Raw genomic sequence first — 15,727 nt, forward strand, 5'->3', positions numbered from 1 at the left:
GGGGAGTGGGTACATCCACCATGGTTCCCTGCTCCCCGGAATGGCCGAGACTCTAGTGTACTGAGTTTGAAGCCATTACCCTGTCAGTGAGGGTGATGAGAAACTGGAAGGACAGTGAGTTGTCCCTTACCCTGACGTAAACAGCCCTTTATTCTGGAATCGACACCACTACTTCTGCTGATCTGGTTTAGAGAGGAAAGATTGCAAAGCAAGGTCATATTTTTTCACACAGAGAGTGGTGAATCTCTGGAACTCTCTGCCACAGAGGGTAGTTGAGGCCAGTTCATTGGCTATATTTAAGAGGAAGTTAGATGTGGCCCTTGTGGCTAAGGGGATCAGGGGGTATGGAGAGAAGGCAGGTATGGGAACTGAGTTGGATGATCAGCCATGATCATATTGAATGGCGGTGCAGACTCGAAGGGCCGAATGGCCTACTCCTGCACCTAATTTCTATGTTTCTATGTTTCTATATTCAACAAGTGCAGTTTGAGGACATTGCGTTTTGCTCTCCACATTTTGTTGGTTTTTGTAGCCAGGAAAGTTGCAAACATGCAATCATTATTATCTTTAATTCTTACGTACCCTCGTGATGTAAACGTTGTTAGTCTTCAGTCAATGATGTTCCCCCCTTTACTGAAACAACCCTGACTGATCATCTCTATGCCACTGGGTTGGAGAACATGATCCCACAGGTGAACATCAGTTATCTCTGACAAACGACTGACTGGCGTCAAAACCTCCACCGACTGAGTCTTGTTCCTGACCTAAAATAAACTGACCAGACCCTTTCACAACGTGACCCTTTCCACCAATCTTCCGTACACTGTGTCTCCCATTGACCCAGACTGTTATCTCACCCCCTTGAGACTCCCAGGTCACACAGATGTGTCTCAGTAAAGAATTCGTGTCTGGGATGTAAAACTTTGTTACAAAACTTCTTAAATACAGCCAGTTGTGTTTTAGATTCTTCCCAAATCAGCAGTTCGTTGTCGGAAAAGCTTGTTGCGTCGGAGAGCAAACTGTAAGAGTGAGTCGCTTCAGAGGCTACCCTGAAAGGCGGTCAAACTGGTGAAGTCAGGCGCATGCAACCTGACAAAGCTGTTGGATGTCAGTTTAAAGTTGCAGCTTACCATCTGAGATGGAGCACAAAGATGCTGTCCGCCCGCTGTAAAACTTTTACCTTCTTTCCTCCTTTTCTCCCGCGGTCGGGGCGATCGAACCATTCATAGGGTGATTTCACGAAAGGTCACTGGAGCGTAGATCCGCACCCACGTGACAGAAAATTTGAAGTGGAGTACATGCTATACATCCGGTACATGTTAGTGAATGGGAAAACACGCACTTTCACACCCGTTAAAAACATCGAAAACGGCCAGTTTTTGAGCTGCAATTTACTGTGCCAGTCGGGGTGACCATGAGGCACAGCTACCTAAAGACGGAGTGTCTAAAGCGGCAAGGAAATAGGTTCCATGAAATCTATCTTCTGGTGCCAACAGTGAGTTGTTCTCTGAAGCTTCACCGAGTAGTGTTTGAAGTCTCCTTAACTAGAAACATTGAAGTTGAATTGCAGTAGACTATTGTTTAAACAAACTCAGTCTAGTCCAGTCCGGTCCAGGGTGGCACGCTGGCACAGCGGTAGAGTTGCTGCTTTACAGATCCTGACTATGGGTGCTGTCTGTACAGAGTTTATACGTTCTTCCCGTGACCTGTGTGGGTTTTTTCCCAAGATTTTCGGTTTCCTCCCACCCTCCAAAGTCATACAGGTTTGTAGGTTACTTGGCTTGGTAGAAATCTAAATTGCCCCTTGTGTGTGCACGATAGCGTAAGTGTGCGGGGATCGCTGGTTGGTACGGACCTGGTGGGCTGAAGGGCCTGTTTCCACATTGTATCTCTGAACTAAAGCTAAACTGGGAGCTTCCAGAACTGGAATGCAGACTGTGTGTAAATGGCAGTCGCCAGTAGGGGAATGTTAAAGCAGCTGGGTTGGCAGAGAGGGGGGGGGAGCAGCTGGGAATGAGACAAAATGACAACAGTGACTAATTCTCTCCAATTTACAGTATGCAGTCATATGCGTTCCTCCATATACGTTCCTCCTGTCAATCTCTTGAATATAGTTGCAACCTGTCTGCTCCTTGAGTTTTGTAAACGCAGTGTACGTTGTGGGTCTACAAACAGATATGTACAAAAAGGCAAACAGCTCCCACACAGTATGTTAGTGGGCTGGATTGTACATGATCAGACCCACTGCCTGTAATAACCTGTAGCTCCACACTGCACATGGCCTGCTGGACTCTGTTCCACCACTCTCCTGTGGGCAGCAACCTAGGAAGAGCGACCTGGACGATGCCATGGCAACGTCTGATCTCTTGTGTTGCCAACACATCTGACAACCTCTGTTGCCATGGCAACGTCTGACCTCTTCTGTTGCTAATAAGGGACAGTTGAAAACGATGCAAAACGAATAACTGATCATTTATAGCACATTTATTCTTGTTGTTGTTGCATCTAATGAACCAGTAGTTTAGTTTAGTTTAGTTCAGAGACACAGCACGGAAACAGGCCCTTCGGCCCACCGAGTCCTCTCCGATGAGCGATCCCCGCACAATAACCCCATCCTACACTGGGGACAGTTTTTACATTGAATGATTGATTGATACCAAGGTAATTTGTGTGGACAACGAAATGCAACGAAACCGAATATCTCGGAGAAAACCCACACAATTCTCAGAAGGAACATACAAACTTCGTACAGATAGCACCCGTAACCGAGATCGTACCCGGGTCTCTGGCGCTTTAAGCGCTGTAATGCAGCATCTCTACCGTTGTGCCACCGTGCTGTCGGCTGCTCTAAATAAGAATTTAATTGTTTAATTTCCTATCCAGTGCACATAACAAATAAACACTCTTGCCTCTTGAAATAATTTAAAGTTACTTCAAAAAGATCAATAGGTTTCATTTAAATTTATATTAATTTAACCTTCAATTAAGTTAAAGCATAAAGATACAGAGAGACACAGAGGTATCTCAGATAATGCAGCTAACTAGTGGCTCTTGGGTTTGTTCCTTGCCTCCAAAGCTGACAGTGTAGGTTTTACACATTCTCCCTGTGACCGCATAGATTTCCCCAGGGTGCTCTGGTTTCCTTCCATATCTAAAACATGTCCTGGTTAATAGGTTAATTGACAACAGTAAATTATCCCCAGTGTTGGCAGCTGATGGGATAGTTTGTGGTGGTTGGAGCCAGGATGAGTGCAGTTGATATACATGTGAGAGAGAATATGGGAAAAGGGAAATTAGTGCAGAGAAGATTAACAAGATGTTGCCAAGACTCAGGGGCCTGAGGTATGAGAAGAGATTTGGCAGGCTAGGACTTTATTTTGTTGGATAATACATGAGGCTTTATCTGATGGAGGTGTATAAAATCATGAGAGGAATGAATAGAATAAAAGCAAGGTCTTTTATGATCCTAGCGATGAGATTGGACCGGCGAGACCGACGTCGGGCAGACCTATAGTGGTGGGTGACTCCATTGTCTGGGGTATATACTGGAGATTCTGTGGTGGCAGGCGAGACTCGAGGATGGTCTGTTGCCTCCCTGGTGCCAGGGTTCAAGATATCACAAACCAAATTCAGAACATCCTCGAGAGGGAAGGTGAATAGCTGGCAGTAGTTGGGCACGTGGGCACAAACGACATTGGGAAGAAGAGGAAGGAGCGTGTGTTTAGAGAGTTGGGAAGAAGACTGAAAAGCAGAACTTCCAGGGTGGTTATCGCGGGATTGCTTCCAGTACCTCGTGCTAGTGTGGGCAGGAACAGGGAAATAGGGGATTCTCGATTTAATGTTGTGTAATGAACCAGATTTCATAAGGGAATTTGAGATTAAGGAGCCATATGGAGGTAGTGACCATAAAATTATGTTTTAATCTACAATTTGAGAGGGAGAAGGGTAAATCGAGAAGGGTAAATCAGAGGTGTCAGTGTTAAAACTAATAGTGGGGGGGGGGGGGGGGTGTTACATTTGAACAAAGTGGACTATTGAGCCATGAGGGAGGAGCTGGCCAAAGTTGACTGAAAATATACCCTACAAGGGAAGTCAGGGACAGTATAAACTAAAAGCGAAGAAGTACAACGTAGCAAAGATGAGCGGGAAGCAAGAAAATTGGGTAATGTTTAAAGAGCAACAGAAGATAACTAAAAAGGCAATATGGGGAGAAAAGATGAGGTACGAAGGTAAGCTAGCCAATAATATAAAGAAAGATAGTAAAAGCTTCTTCAGGTATGTGAAGAGGAAAAAAATTGTTAAGAACAAAGTTGGACCCTTGAAGACTGAAAAGGGTGAATTTATTATAGGGAACAAGGAAATGGCAGATGAGTTGAACAGATACTTTGGATCCGTCTTCACAAAGGAGGACACAAACAATCTCCCTGATGTATTAGCCAGAGGATCTGGGGTGATGGAGGTACTGAAGAAAAATCCACACGTGGTATGTTGGGTAGACTGATGGGACTGAAGGCTGATAGATCCCCAGGGCCCGATGGTCTGCATCCTAGGTACTTAAGGAAGTGGCTCTAGAAATTGTGGACACATTGGTGATCATTTCCCAATTTTCTATAGATTCAGGATCAGTTCCTGTGGATTGGAGGGTAGCTAATGTTATCTCAATTTTTAAGAAAGGCAGGAGAGAGAAAACAGGGAATTATAGACCAGTTAGCCTGACATCAATGGTGGGGAAGATGCTGGAATCAATAATAAAAGATGAAATAGCGGCACATTTGCAAGGCAGAAACAGGATCGATCCAAGTCAACATAGATTTACGAAGGGGAAATTATGCTTGGCTAATCTTCCGGAGTTTTTTGAGGATATAACTATGAAAATGGACAAGGGAGAGCCAATGGATGTAGTGTACCTGGACTTTCAGAAAACATTTGATAAGATCCCACATAGGAGATTAGTGGGCAAAATTAGAGCACATGGTATTGGGGGTAGAGTGCTGACATGGATAGAAAATTGGTTGGCTGACAGGAAACAAAGAGTAGGGATTAACAGGTCCCTTTCAGAATAGCAGGCAGTGACTAGTGGGACTGCAGCTATTTACAATATATATTAATGATTTAGATGAAGGGATTACAAGTGACTTCAGCAAATTTGCAGATGACACAAAACTGGGTGACAGTGTGAACTGTGAGGAGGATGCTATGAGAATGCAGGGTGACTTGAACAGGTTGGATGAATGAATGAATGAATGAATCTCTTTATTGTCATTGCACACGGTACAACAAAATTTAAAAGTCAATCCCACGGTGCGATTCACAAGAGCAATTTTAAATATATAAGAAAAGGTAAAAATATATACATATTAAAAAAAAATTACAGATAAATAACAATAGCAGCTGAGGTAGAACCATTCAGTTGAATGTGAGTGTTATTACTTATTTTGCATTGTTAAGTTCACGTATGGCTATGGGGTAGAAGCTGTCTCTGAGTCTGTTTGTGTGAGTTTTGAAAGACCTGTACCGTCTGCCAGAGGGCAGCAGGTGGAACAGGTTGTGTCCAGGGTGGGAAGGGTCCTTCAGGATGTTGGCTGCCCTGCCAAGGCAGCGAGAGCTGAAGATGTCCTTCAGGGAGGGCAGTGGGCAGCCAGTGATTTTTTGTGCGGTGTTGATGACCCTTTGAAGGGCTCTCCTGTCCGCTGCAGAGCAGCTGGCATACCATGTGGTTATACAGTACGCCAGCACACTCTCGATGGAGCAGCGGTAGAAGGACACCAGCAGCTTCTCCTCCAGGTTGTTTTTCCTGAGGATCCTCAGAAAGTAGAGTCGCTGCTGGGCCTTCTTGACTGCTGTGGTGGTGTTTGTAGTCCAGGAGAGATCCTCTGTAATTTGTGTGCCCAGGAATCTGAAGTCTGAGACCCTTTCCACACAGTCCCCATTGATGAATAGGGGTTTGGGGGCTGCACTGTTCTTACGGAAGTCTATGATAATTTCCTTTGTTTTTGTGGTGTTTAGGATAAGGTTGTTGTCTGAACACCACGCTGCCAGTCTTTGGACTTCCTCCCTGTAGGCTGTCTCATCTCCTCCTGAGATACGTCCAACCACAGTCGTGTCGTCCGCAAACTTGACGATGGTGTTGGTGGAGTGGGCGGGGGCACAATCGTGGGTGTAGAGGGCGTAGAGGAGGGGGCTCAACACACAGCCCTGTGGGGAGCCGGTGCTGAGTGTGATGGGGGTGGAGAGGTGATGGCCCAGTCTGACGGTCTGGGGGCGGTTAGACAGAAAGTCCTTGATCCAGAGGCAGATGGGTTGGGAGAGTCCTAAATTCATGAGTTTGGTGACCAGTCTGCTGGGGATGATGGTATTGAAGGCGGAGCTAAAGTCAATGAAAAGCATCCTCACATAGCTCCCCTGGTGTTCGAGGTGGGTCAGTGCAGTGTGAAGAGCAGTGGCGATGGCATCCTCAGTGGACCTATTTGCTCTGTAGGCAAACTGGTGTGGATCGAAGGTGGGCGGGAGGCTGGCTTTGATGTGCTGCTGGACCAGCCTCTCGAAACACTTCATGATGACTGGTGTGAGAGCGACCGGTCGGTAGTCGTTAAGGCCGCTGATAACAGGCTTTTTTGGTAGTGGGATGATTGTGGCAGACTTCAGGTACGGTGGGATGATGGATTTGGACAGGGACAGGTTGAAGATTTTCGTGAAGACCTCGGAGAGCTGGTCTGCACATTCCTTCAGAACCCTTCCTGTCACGCCATCCGGGCCGGCAGCCTTCCTCGGGTTCACCGCCCTGAGCACCTGCCTCACTTCATGCTCCTGCACAGTGAGTGGGCAAATGCATGGCAGATGCTGTTTAATGTGGATAAATGTGAGGTTATCTACTTTGGTAGCAAAAGCAGAAAGGAAGATTATTATCTTAATGGTGTCATGTTGGGAAAAGGGGAAGTACAACGGGATCTGGAGGTCCTTGTTCATCACTCAATGAAAGTAAGCATGCAGGTACAGCAGGCAATGAAGAAAGCGAATGGCATGTTGGCCTTCATAACAAGAGGAGTTGAGTATAGGAGCAAAGAGGTCCTCCTGCAGTTGTACAGGGCCCTAGTGAGACCACACCTGGAGTATTGCGTGCAGTTTTTGTCTCCAAATTTGAGGAAGGACATTCTTGCTATTCAGGGAGTGCAGCGTAGGTTCACAAGGTTAATTCCTGGGATGGCAGGACTGTCATATGCTAAGAGAATGGAACGGCTGGGCTTGTATACTCTGGAATTTGGGATGAGAGGGGATCTTATTGATAGGATTTGGACACGCTAGAGGCAGGAAACATGTTCAAGTTCAAGTGAGTTTATTGTCATGGGACCCTAATAGGACAATGAAATTCTTGCTTTGCTTCCCAATGTTGGGGGAGTCCAGTTTAAGAATAAGGGGTAAGCCATATAGAACGGAGATGAGCAAACACTGTTTCACACAGAGATTGTGGAATGCTCTGCCTCTGAGGGCGGTGGAGGCCGGTTCCCTGGATACTTTCAAGAGAGAGCTAGATAGGGCTCTTGAAGATAGCGGAGTCAGGGGATATGGAGAGAAGGCAGTAACGGGGTACTGATTGTGGATGATCAGCCATGATCACATAGAATGGTGGTGCTGGCTTGAAGGGCTGAATGGCCTACTCCTGCACCTATTGTCTATTGTTTAAGGTGAAAGGGGAAACATTAATAGGAAACTGGGAGATAATTGAACAGAGTAGGGAGGAACTGCAGTTGCTGGTTTAAACCAAAGATAGATACAAAATGCTGGAGTAACTCAGCAGGACAGGCAGCATTTCTGGATAGAAGGAATTGGTGACGTTTCGAGTCGAAACCCTTCTTCAGGCAATTGAACACCTTCAGAGAATTCTTTAGAATTCTTCAAATAATTTAACACTATGGTCTACCTCTTGCATTGACTTGGATATTTTTTCCAACTGTGTTTTGCACAAATATCGTCTTTTTGCACAGTCTTTTTTCTTACTATCTTGCAAAAATTGATGTGTAAATTGGGTATAATTATTCTATATTTGTGTTTGCCTATGATGTCGCTGCAAGCAAGATTTTCATTGTACCTGTACCTCGCCGTAATTGCGCAGAGGACAGTAAACTCAACACGACCTAATCCCAGACTGCACCGGTTTGACCAGCTAAGTTTCATATATGTCTGAGAGTCAGATGCAAAGAATATCTGACCGATCAGGTCATAATAGGATCAATGGGTCAGGCAGCATCTGCGGAGGTAAAGGGATAGTCGAGATTTTGGGTTGGGTCTCTAAATTAGGACAGGAATTAATGATGCTGTAGTGTAGCGCGTATTGTACCGAAGGATCTTCCTTCAACAGAACTCTCAGCCAGCCAACTACTGTGCAATTTACGTTTGTATTCCTTCATACAATACATATAACCATATAACATATAACAATTACAGCACGGAAACAGGCCATCTCGGCCCTACAAGTCCGTGCCGAACAACTTTTTTTCCCTTAGTCCCACCTGCCTGCACTCATACCATAACCCTCCATTCCCTTCTCATCCATATGCCTATCCAATTTATTTTTAAATGATACCAATGAACCTGCCTCCACCACTTCCACTGGAAGCTCATTCCACACCGCCACCACTCTCTGAGTAAAGAGGTTCCCCCTCATATTACCCCTAAACTTCTGTCCCTTAATTCTGAAGTCATGTCCTCTTGTTTGAATCTTCCCTATTCTCAAAGGGAAAAGCTTGTCCACATCAACTCTGTCTATCCCTCTCATCATTTTAAAGACCTCTATCAAGTCCCCCCTTAACCTTCTGCACTCCAGAGAATAAAGACCTAACTTATTCAACCTATCTCTGTAACTTAGTTGTTGAAACCCAGGCAACATGTATACATGCATTTGTTCATTTGAAAAAAAATTACACTTTACTAATTTTGAACATGTTTGTTGATAATCAATAAAAAGTGCAAATAAGAATATATTTATGAAGTTTCTAAGTAAACAACATCAATGGAGTTCATTTTCTTCGATTTCAAGTTCATATCCTAGTTTCTTGACTTTTTGTGGCCTTTACTAAAATGGATTTAGCAACCTTACATTGAGGAAACATTGAGGTTAGTATTGATCCTATGTAAGTGTATGTAAAAAATGGTGTTATTTAATGCATAAATGAACAGAATAATTCAAGAGCCTGGTGAAAAATGTGGTCCTTGGTGTGAAATAGGTCTGCGATTTAATTGAAGACCAACAGTCCAATAAATCAATTTGATCCTGGTATTTGGACCTAAGCAAGTTAATTAAATTTATAATCTTATTTTGGTGTGTTATGGGATAAAGATATTACTGATGGATTTGAGGGCATAAAAAAATTAACAAAATGGTAAAGTGAAGATTGGTGTGATAAATTTTTAGATTTGATGTTTTCAAATAATCTTAAATCATGAAGAATAATGGATGCTTGGGATTGATTTTGGATGTTGTGGGCCAAATCCGTAATTCATTTGAGGAGTGCCACTGTCATTTAAAAATAAAGGTCAAATACATTATTACTATTCTGCGAAAAGCAGCCTCAAAACTCTTTTACCCAAGATACATATTTTGTAACAAGGCATGTTGGTCATGTTTTTTTATTGCTGCTCAGAAGCGCTGATTAAAATTCTGTTTGCCAAGCATTTAATTAGGCTACCAATAGTTAAAACAAATGCCAGTTAATGTGTTTAATCGCGCACTGTGACATAATAACCAAACTGAAGCCTTCTAAATTGTGAAAGGATACAATTACACTGCATTCTGGAGACTTTAACTGGGGAATTCTCTGTGCTGCCTATTATATTAAACCAGCATGAGACTTGCAGATAGCACACAAATAATTGCATGAATACTGCCAAATGTCATTAACAGTTATTGTCATAGGGAGATACAGCATGGAAACAGGCCCTTCGGCCCAACATGCCCACACCGGTCAACACAATCCCAGCTACACTAGTCCAACCTATGGCCTCAGGTCCTCGATTCATCTACTCTGGGCAGGAAACTCTGTGCGTCTACCCGATCTATTCCTCTCATGATTTTGTACACGTCAAGATCAGCCCTCATCCTCCTATGATCCAAGGAATAGAATCCCAGCCTTCTCAATGTCTTCCTGTAACTCAGACCCTCCAGCCCTGGCAACATCCTCGTAAATCTTCTCTGTACCCTTTCCAGCTTGACAACATCTTTCCTATAACATGATGCCCAGACTGAACACAATGCTCTAAATGCGGCCTCACAAACGTCCTATAATAAATGTAACATGGCCACCCAACTTCTATATATCTGTACAGTTGGTAATGACAATTTATACACAGAGGGGCTTGAAAACTACCAGAGAAACATAGCAACATCATTGCTTGCTGCTTACTATTTTCAAAACCCATTGTTAAGGAATGATTAAAATAGTCTATGAACAACAGGTCCATGCGTGGGTTTTCTCCGAGATCTTCGGTTTCCTCCCACACTCCAAAGACGTACAGGTATATCAGTTAATTGGCTTGGTGTATGTGTAAATTGTTCCTCGTGTGTGTAGGATAGTGTTAATGTGCGGGGATCGCTGGTCGGTGGATCGAAGGGCCTGTTTCCACGCTGTATGTCTGAACTAAACTAAACTAAACTAAACTAAACTAAACTAAACTAAACAGGTCGTGAGAGCCTTCCAGATAACTGGCCTATACTGGAAATGCTTCTCCAGGAATAATACATGGAGCTTCACATGTCTCAATTCCTTTTTTGGGTTATGTTTAGTGTTAGGTTTAGTATTGTCACCTGTACTGAGATAGAGTGACAGGCTTTTGTTTGAACGCTATCTACACAAATCAGATAATATTATACATGAGCTAAAACAATCTAAACACAAGTACAACAGTTCCATAGACAAAGTCCAATTGTCCACAAAGGGGTAGAGGCTACTCGGACAGCACCCTAGCCTCTGGAAAGACTGTTCACAAGCCTGATTACAGAGGGGAAGATGCTGTTCCAAGGTCTAGTGGCACCTGCTTTCAAGCTTTTGTACATTCTGCCCAACTGGAGAGAGCAGGCAAAGGAATGACCAGGATGGGAAACCTCTTTCATTATGTTGGCTGGTTTCCTGAGGCAGCATGAAGTGTCGATTGAGTCAATGGTGTGGAGTTTGGACTGTGAGATGGACTGAGCTACATCCACAACTCTCTGCAATTTCTTGCAGTCTTGGGCAGAGCTGTTCCGAAACCAAGTTGGGCTAAGATCGGAAGTGCTTCTACAGGGTGCTTCTGAAGACGTTGGTGAGAGTCATTGGAGACCTGCCGAATACCTTCAATCACCTCAGGAACTACAGGTGTTGGTGTGCTTGATCCAGGACAGCTTGTGGATAATATATAGGAACCTGAAGCTGTTAACCATTTCCATGTCCACACCATTGTTGCTGATTGGGGCATGCGCTCCTTCATGCTTCCTGAAGTTGATATCTACGTCCTTCATGTGGCTAACATTGACGGAAAGGTTGTTGTCCTGACACCATGTTACTAAGCTCTCTATCTCCTTCCTGTACATCTTATCATTGTTCAAAATCTGGCCCATAACAGTGGTATCACCAGCAAACTTGTGAATGAAGTTAAAGCAGAATTTGGCCACACAGTCCTGAGTGAATAGGGAATATAGTAGCAGGTTGAGAACGCAACCTTGTGGGGCACTGGTTTTTAGAATTATTATGGAGGACCTAGCCTCCATGTGGTCTGATTGTGGTCTATCGGTCAAAAGTCAAGGATCCAGTGGCAGAGATGGGTGCTGACTCCTAACTACAGGAGTTTGGAGATGAGTTTGAATGGGATTAATATGTTAAAGGCAGAGCTGCAGTCACTAAATATGAGTTTGCCTAGGTGTTCCAAGGATGAGTGTATGGCCAGAACGATGGTGTCTGATGTAAAGGTAGCCACAAAATGCTGCAGTAACTCAGCGGGAGAGGCAGCATCTATAGAGAGAAGGAATTGGCAACGTTTTGGGTCGAGACCCTGCTGTGAAGCTGTTGTGATGATCATGGATCAAGGTTGTCTATGAAGCTGGAGTTAATGTGCGCCATCACCAGTATCTCAAAGCACTTCACAATAGTGGATATCGGAGCTACTGGACAGGAGTCATCAAAGCACACTATCTTGCTTTGCTTTGGCATGGATTGATAACAGTCATCTTAAAGCAGGTGGGGACCTCATAACAGATTAGTTAGAGATGAAAGGGCCTGTCCCGCTGTATGAGGTAATTCAAGAGTTTTCTCGAATTTCAACGACTCGAATTTGGAGAATTACGGTAATAGCCGCTCGTAGGTACTCGAGGCTCTCGTGGACATTTTTCAACGTTGAAAAAACTTCACGAGCTTACCACGTTTCCAGAGTACCTGCCGTTAGAGTTACGAGCCGCTAAAAGACGTCCGAGCTCCGATGTAATCGCTATGCACATTCTACATACTTACCACGAGTTTCTTTTTTTTTTTTAACTCGGGAGAGCTCTAGGGTAAACTCGTATAGTGGGACAGGCCCACTGCGAATACTTCTGCCAGCTGGATGCAGAGATATTGACCATGCAGCCGGGGATTCCACCCGGGCCAGTTGCTTTGCACTAGTTCACTTCTTGAAAGGCCAATCTTACATCAGCCACAGTCACTGTTGGTACAGGCAGCCACTGATACCAGACTAGCAGGGAGGGTGACATCTTTTCACCAACCTTCAGTTTAAAGCCAGCATGGAGTGCATTGAGCTTAGTTCAGTTTAGTTTAGATATACAGCATGAAAACAGGCCCTTCAGGCCACTGAGTCTGCGCTGACCAGCGATCCCTGCACACTAACACTATCCAACACACAAGGGACAATTGTACATGTATACAAAGTCAATTAACCTGCAAACCTGTACGCCTGTGGAGTGTGGGAAGAAACAAAAGATATCTGAAAAAAGCCATGCAGGTCATGGGGAGAACGTACAAACTCCGTACGGGCCCGTAGTCAGGTTCGAGCCTAGGTCTCTGGCGCTGTAAGACAGCAACTCTACCACTGTGCCACCATGCTGCCCAGAGAGGGCCAGCAATACTGTCTGACAATGTTTGTAGCCCATTACAGCAAGCAAGCCTTGCACAATCGATGGGAGAGATGTCTGAATGGCAGCGGTAGAGTTGCTGCCTTACAGCGCCAGAGTCTTGGGTTCGATCCTGACTACGGGTGCCCTCTGTATGGAGTTTGCACTTTCTCCCCGTGACCGCATGTGTTTTCCCCGAATGCTCCGGTTTCCTCCAACACTCTAAAGACACACAAGTTTGTAGGTTAATTTGGCTTCAGTAAAAATTGTAAATTGTCCCTAATGTGCATATGGATTGCAGGTCGGTGCAGCCTTGGTGAGCCGAAGATCCTGTCTCAACGCTACATCTCCAAACTAAACTAAACTAAACTAAAAATAACTTGCAACATGACATTGCCTCAGGATTCTAGATAGGTCTGGAAATCCATCTTGGCCTCCTTGATGACTTTGCAGAGGTTGTGAAGAGATGTCTTATACCACCTGGAGTCATTTGACTTGAACATGGCAGACTTGGACATCCCCTGGGAATGGACCTCGCCATTCATCCATAGTTTCCGGGTAGAGAACACACATATCATCTTGTGTAGGAAGGAACTGCAGATGCTGGTTCAAACCGAAGATCTAAGATGCAGTAATTCAAGCGGGTCAGGCAGTATCTCTGGAGAAAAGGAATAGGTAACGTTTCGGATCGGGACCATTCTTCAGCCTGAGAATCAGGGGAAGGGGAAACGAGAGATATAGACACATAATATCTTCATTGCTATTCATTTTTCTATCTACTTATGATGAAGTCTGTGGCTGCAGAGTATGTTTTTGGTTTTATTTTAGCTGTGTATATAGAAACATAGAAATTAGGTGCAGGAGTAGGCCATTCGGCCCTTCGAGCCTGCACCGCCATTCAATATGATCATGGCTGATCATCCAACTCAGTATCCCGTACCTGCCTTCTCTCCATACCCTCTGATCCCCTTAGCCACAAGTGCCACATCTAACTCCCTCTTAAATATAGCCAATGAACTGGCCTCAACTACCCTCTGTGGCAGAGAGTTCCAGAGATTCACCACTCTCTGTGTGAAAAAAGTTTTTCTCATCTCAGTTTTAAAGGATTTCCCCCTTATCCTTAAGCTGTGACCCCTTGGCCTGGACTTCCCCAACATCGGGAACAATCTTCCTGCATCTAGCCTGTCCAACCCCTTAAGAATGTTGTAAGTTTCTATAAGATCCCCTCTCAATCTCCTAAATTCTAGATAGTATAAACCAAGTCTATCCAGTCTTTCTTCATAAGACAGTCCTGACATCCCAGGAATCAGTCTGGTGAACCTTCTCTGCACTCCCTCTATGGCAATAATGTCCTTCCTCATATGTAGGGGGGTGGGGGGGGGGGGCAGGAGGGGAAACTTTTAAATCTCTTCCCTTTTCCCTTGTCGTGCCCTCGTTGTTGTTGGGACCTAACATCGTGGAGCCGGTGGCCTCCAACCAGAATCGACCTGAGGGCTCCAACTGGAGAGCCTGCGGACTCACCATCGCGGGCGGAGCTGGCTGACTTCGGAGCTATGGCGGCGTTGTAGCTGCGACCCGACTTCGGAGCTAAGGAGTTTAGGCCGCAGGCCCTGTGGACGGTGGAGTTGGGAGCTCGCAGGTCCCTGGTGGGAGACCGATTTTAGGAGCTCCCTCAACGGCAACTTCTTCCACCCGAATCGAAGGTTTGAATTGGCCCGGAGCAGGGCCTTGCATCGCCCGGCGCGGCTTAAACAGTTGCGGGACTTACCATCGCCCGCCAGGGGCTTTAACATCGGGAGCCCCGGTCACCTCGACATGCAGTTTTGGCTGCCTGGCCGTGGGAGAAAAAATAAGGACAGACACGATATAAGACTTTTGCCTTCCATCACTGCGAGGAGGTGTTTGGAGATTCACAGTGATGGATGTTTATGTGGAATTGTGTTAATTGTGTTTCGGGTTTTTTTGCTGTTATGACTGCAGGTATGAAATTTTGTTCAAAACTTGCATGTTTGAATGACAATAAAGAGCAATTGAATTGAATTGAATTGAATTGAATTGAATTGAATTGAATTGAATTGATAGGAGCAGAATTAGGCCATTCGGCCCATAAGTTCTAGTCCGCCATTCAATCGTGGCTGATCCATCTCTCCCTCCGAACCCCCAATCTCCTGCCTTCTCCCCGTAACCCGTGACACCCGTACAAATCAAATATCCAACACTGGAGGGAATAGCTATAAGGTGAGAGAGGGTGCATTTAATAGTGACGTGCTGTTTTTTTTACACAGAGAGTGATGGGGGCCTGGTATGGATTGCCAGGGATGATAGTGGAGGCAGATACGATGGTGGAGTTTAAGAGGCTTTTAGATAGGTACACGGAAGTGCAGGGAGTAAAAGAATATGGATCATGCCCAAGCAGATGAAATCAGTTTAACTTGGCACCATCTCGGACACAAACATTGTGGGCTGAAGGGCCCATTCAAGAGTCAAGAGTCAAGAGTCAAGAGTCAAGAGTCAATTTAATTGTCATTTGGACCCCTGGAGGTCCAAACGAAATGCCGTTTCTGCAGCCATACATTACACACAAATAGACCCCAGACACAATATAATTACATTTTACATAAACATCCATCACATAGCTGTGATGGAAGGCCAAAAAAA

At 44.8% G+C, this 15,727-nt stretch overlaps 1 pseudogene; it reads right to left on the reverse strand.

Annotated features, from left to right (window-relative positions):
- Window positions 1–608: 608 nt before the first annotated feature.
- LOC129716513 (serum amyloid P-component-like) lies at window positions 609–1,133 on the reverse strand (annotated as a pseudogene).
- Window positions 1,134–15,727: the final 14,594 nt, after the last annotated feature.

Source organism: Leucoraja erinacea, unplaced genomic scaffold (genome assembly GCF_028641065.1).
Source record: "Leucoraja erinacea ecotype New England unplaced genomic scaffold, Leri_hhj_1 Leri_252S, whole genome shotgun sequence".
In the NCBI taxonomy this organism is placed as follows: Eukaryota; Metazoa; Chordata; class Chondrichthyes; order Rajiformes; family Rajidae; genus Leucoraja; species Leucoraja erinaceus.